General features: G+C 40.8%; 1 pseudogene; it reads right to left on the reverse strand.

Moving 5' to 3' along the window:
- Positions 1-3,143: 3,143 nt before the first annotated feature.
- On the reverse strand, positions 3,144-3,262 carry LOC112476135 (annotated as a pseudogene).
- Between the last annotated feature and the right edge of the window lie 2,440 nt (positions 3,263-5,702).

Raw genomic sequence — 5,702 nt, forward strand, 5'->3', positions numbered from 1 at the left:
TGTGATAGAAACAAGAAGCAAACAGCAAGGAAAATCACCTGGGATCTAGATAAGCAAGCCCTACGAGTAGGGAGAGAATTAAAAAATTGCCCTGCAACAGGAGGAGATAGGATGGGGCAAGGATGCGAGGCTGTCCAGTCCCCAGCGGCTGAGTGGGACAGAGGCTCTAGCAGCAGCAGCAGCAGCTGCAGATGCCTCTTAAAGGAGCTGTGACTGTGAGCGGACTTTTGCGATGACAGACCTGCTCACTCTGAGCAGCAGCAGCCGGTTGGCTGCACAAGGGGCACCAGGGACTTACAGGGGGACACTGAGTTGTCACAGTGAAGGCCGGAGGTGAGACTTGCTCTGCACAGAAGAGCTGGTGATATCCATTGTTCTTCTGTTGAGCTCTTCCCCACTCCCAGTGTGCAGACACAGCACTGCCGTAGCTGAGATGTCATCAAACTGGATAATAGAGGTTGCTTGCCCAGAGGATTCCCTGAACCTCCCCCTCCCCCAACTCGTGGCCCCTCACAAGCCACATCCAAATGTATCCTCTGTGAGTCAGGTGCCCCTTGCCGAGCAGCACCTAGACTCACTGGTGGCAGCTGACCTCAGTTTCTGGCGTGGCCTTTTGAGGCAACTATAAGCACAGCATCTGTGGATTGCTTGCTGAATCTTAACAGGTGGCCCTGGAGGGGCACAGGCTGGGGCTAAACTTGGCCTGCAGCTGAACCCCTCTGAGGACTTTGCCACTGGACACCTACTTCACAAAGCTGCACTAATAAGAACACGAGACTTAAGAGTTTTGCTTAGTACATAGAAACAGACATGGAAAGGCAGCAAAATGGGAAGATAAAGAAGCAGAAACCATATGACAGAACAGATGACAGAACAGAACAGAGATCCAGGAATAATGGAGTCAAGCAATCTCACAGATACAGAGTTCAAAATGCTGGTTATAAAGATGCTCAATGAATTTAAGGGAAAAGTAGATGAACTCAGTGAGAACTTTAACAAAGAGATAAAATATAAAAACGGAAGTGGAAATTATAAAAGGGAACCAGTCAAAAAAGAAGAACACATTATCTGAGATGAAAAATATATTAATTAAATGGAATAAAGAGAGTGAATAAAGAAGAGGATCAAATGACCTATATAGAGGATGGAGAAGCCAAGGACAATCAGAATGGCAAGAAAAAAGAAGCCAAAACTATAATAATTTAATGAGTCTATGGGACACTATTAAATGTAAAAATATCTGTCATAGGGGTATCTGAAGGAAAACAAGAAGTTGAAGAGCTATTTGAAGAAATAATGGAGAACTTCCCTAACCTGGTGAAGGAAATAGACATACAACCCCAGGAAGCTCAGAGAGTCCCAAAAAAGATGAACCCAAAGGGCCCACACCAAGACACATTGTACTTAAAATGCCAAAGGTGAAATACAAAGAAAGAATATTAAAAGCAGCAAGAGAAAAGCAGTTACCTACAAGGGAGCACCCATAAGACTGGCAGCTGATTTCTCAAAAGAAACTATGTAGGACAGAAGGGCTTGGCAAAATATTTGATGTGATGAAAACCCAGGATCTACGACCAAGAGTACTTTATCCAGCAAAGCTATCATTTAGAGTTGAAGAGCTCAGACAAAAAAAAAGCTAAAGGAATTTATCACCACCAAGCCAATATTACAGGAAATGTTAGAGAGACTTCAAGAAAGAATATATATCAAAAACAGGAATAAAAAATGGTAATAACTACATTCCTATTAACAAGTACCTCAAATGGAAAAGAATGAAGCGCTCCAACCAAAAGATAGAGTAGCTGAATGGATAAGAAAACAAGACCCCTACACATGCCACCTACAAGATTAATCACTTCAGATTAAAAGACACACAGACTAAAAGGAAGGAGATGTAAAAAGATATTGCCTTGATGGACATAGAGGGTATTGTGCTGAATGAAATGGGAAGGATGGAGAAAGACAAATATTGCATGATTTCACGTACATGTGGAATCTAAAGAACAAACTAAACAACAACAAAAGTGGAAATAAATTCAGATACAGAGAATATTTTGAGGGCTACTAGATGGGAGGGGGGTTGGGGGACAGCAAAAAAAGGCAAAGGAATTAAGAGGTACAAATGGATAAATGCAGAATAGATATGGAGATGTAGATTGCAGCATGGGGAAGATGGTTAATAATGTAATAAGGGGGAAGAGGGGTACTAAATTTAGTAGGGTGATCACTTTCCAAGTTATGTGGATCGCTGATCACTATGCTATACAGCTGAAACTAGTATATTGTATGCCAACTATAATTGAAAAAAACTCATTGAATTGTACAATGTAAATAGAAGCAACTAATTATCTATTTCAATAAAGCCTGGGGGAAAAAAGTCTGAAATGTGAGATTGGTAAGAAAACAATGACAACACTGTGTGACAACGTGATAAAGTAGGACAAACCCAGGTCAATAGAAGGCATAGAGGCAATAGGGAGGGCTTTCAGGAAGAGGTGACTTTTAATCTTAGTTTTGCGAATATAATTTGGCCTCTCTGGGTGGGAGGGCAGAGACAATGCAGTGTGTGAGGGTCTCGGAAGAAGAGCCCTCCATATAACAGGGAAGCATGTTCAAAACTTGGAAGGTTGTCTAGAGGTTCGAGAAACTAGGTAGTTCAGAATGACTAGACTATAGGGTAAAGTTGGCAGTGGCTAGCTCCTGCAGAGTCTTGTATATCCTGGAAGAATTTGGATTTTGACTTCAAAGCACTGAGGAGCAACTGTGGGTTTTAATCAAGGCCATGACCTAGATCTGTATTTGGGAAGGATTCCTCTTGCTGCAGTGGGTGAATGGGGCTGAAGGGAGGTCTGGATGGGAGCCAAGAAGCAGCAAGAGGGAGAATTTTAATGAAATAATGGCAGAAGACAAGGAGAGAAGGGTCTGGGGTTGAGGATGTCAAGAAGGCAGAAGCAATGGAGTTTATTATCAACAGAAGGTAAGAGATACATCAATGACTCCTGGGTTTCTGGCTTAGGTGACTGAAGAGATACCTCTTTACTGTGGTCATAAGGAAACAGGCAACATTTTACATATTAGGTATTTGTTGCAGGAGTTACAAAGAAGTATTTAACTGGAATAATGTACTTATTTATCTATTTTTACACCTACAGCACCTGGTATTCCTAGGTGGTCTCCCATCCAAATACTAACCAGTCCTGACCCTGCTTAGCTTCCGAGATCAGATGAGATTGGGCACATTCAGGGTAGCATGGCTGTAGACCAATGGAATAATACTTTAATCAGTACAGAAGTTCCCTTTTGTCTGTGGGGAATACATTTCAAGACTCCAAGTGGATGCCTGAAACCATAGGTGGTACCAAACTCTATATTCAATGTTTTTGCTATATGGTACATAAGTACCTTTCTACTTAAAGGAAGCACTTTATGGCTTCTCTTAGCATATCCGAATTGCCAGTATGGGTACAGCAAGTCATCCCTTAAAGTCGTTCTGTGACTTTAAGCAAAAAGATACATAACAAAACCATTTTATATAGGCTAATTGATATAAACGGGAGTTAAGTTCCTTTTGTACCTCAGCAACGTTATAATGAAAGGATATTATTTGAGGATCTGCTGTATTCTTGCATTCTGGGGCCATTATTAAGTAAAAGAAGGGTTACTTGAACACAAGGACTGCTATACCATAAGTTAATCTGATAATCCAGACAGCTACTAAGTGACTAACAGAGGGTAAGTGTACACAACGTGGAGACAGTGGACAAAGGGATGATTCACGTTCTGGAGGGTGTACAATTTAAAACATTTATTTTTTGAATTTTCCATTTAATATTTTCCAAATGTAGTTGACTATAGGTAACTGAAACTGCAGAAAGCAAAACCATGGATAATGGAGGACTAATGTGTAATTTTAAAAATGAATTTAAATGTAATGTGGTATTTAACCATTGTCTTCCAGGAAAGGCTGGAATCCCTTGGTTAATGTCTTCTGAACAAGAAAAAATAATTATTCCTACTAAGGCAAGAGATTTGAGACTGATGTGTGGGCTCTTTCGACTAAATAGGCCTATAAAAGCTGAGGAAGTTATTAGAAACCAATGAAAACCTCTATCCATCTTTTTAATCAACATTTACTGAGCTCTTATTTTAGACAAGGCCTTGTGTTTGGAGATGGAGATATGAAGGCAAATGACACAAGACTGCCCTCAAGGCAGTTTACAATCTAACTTGCTTATTATCTTTACTCTTATGTACTGAAATCTGAAATGCCATTTGCAATTCTGCTCTCAACCTTAGGAAAGTGGCAGATAGTACAGTGTAGCTGGCCAGCTGCTAGTGTGATTGTATTCCTACAACTTTTCTATGAAAATTTTGGTAACAGGCAGCAAGAGCCATAAACATATTCCTACCCCTTGGATCTGCCTCTGGGAATTTATCTTGAACTATCTGAGATACAGAGGATTTATATATAGGGATGTTCACTGCTGTCCTAAAGAAACAGAGGATACAACCTAACCTACCAATGGGAAAATGGTAAAATAATTGATGGAACATCCCTATAATGGACTATTAGGAAGTAATTAGAAATGGTATTTAAAAAACTTAATGACATGGAGAGAAAGCAGGATACAGATCTCTACAGAATGTGCTCAAAGATATCCATGATTTAGTATTTTTGGGCCCTCTGTATTTTTCAAATTTTTGACAATGTGTATATTATAGTATTTCTACAATCAGAACTTTCGTTTGTAGAGTTCTTTTAGAGACATAATGGAGAGAAGAAAGCTAGAAACACAACTAAAATGACCAAGATTTGTGAATTCTGTTATGAGGACTCACCAAAATTAACTGAGATTCCACATCTCATGTGGTAAGGGTTGAGTGAAATGTCAATAATACTAATTGCAATGTACTGGTGCCTGCTATGTGACAGGTGCCAAGTAGGTTTATTATCTGTATTACAGAGGTAAATAAATGATATAATGGAGATTCTATCCGAGGTTTGTTTGGTTTCAAATCCTGATCTTTTTTGACTATGCCAAATACAAGCAAATTCAAAAAGGGTAATAAGCAATTTACAGACAAATCCTACACAGGATTTTTGACATGTTTGAGGCATTGGCACATTAGGTTTGGCCTGGGCTGCTGATTACATTCAGAGGTCTTACTCCATTTTTCCTTGCTAGAGAGTGTCTGGCTGTATATATTTCCCTGGTGAATTTGTTTGACATCCGCAATGTATACTCCTCATTTACTGCCAGAAATGATGCCTTATGATTTACATTGTGTGTGTGTGTGTGTGTTACTGGCCCTCGTGTTTACCTTAAGAGGAAGCATTTGCTTTATTACACGAATAAAAATTGCAGGATAAACATTTGTTCTTTCTAATGGACTACATGCCCCAGCGCATAAGACTTCCAGCGCGTATGGTTGTCAGTGAAACGTGCACCGCCCCGCTACGTTCCTGCCTCTCCATCTCCACCTATTTCGTTGCAGTGCTTAATTCCGGGCATCTCGGGTTGCACTCTGTTGCGTTTAATTGCACCCTACTTTTTCCTCCAGACCTTCCCCCACCCCCTCCCAGATGGACAGGCAAGGCCGAGGTTCGGGCGGCCTGACCTTCGGTCCTGGCGTGACCTTGGGAATGTCCCGCTTTCCCTCCAGCCGAGCAGCACGGCTGGATACCCGCGTCTCCGTCTGGG

The sequence above is a fragment of the Pteropus alecto genome, unplaced genomic scaffold (assembly GCF_000325575.1).
Source record: "Pteropus alecto unplaced genomic scaffold, ASM32557v1 scaffold202, whole genome shotgun sequence".
In the NCBI taxonomy this organism is placed as follows: Eukaryota; Metazoa; Chordata; class Mammalia; order Chiroptera; family Pteropodidae; genus Pteropus; species Pteropus alecto.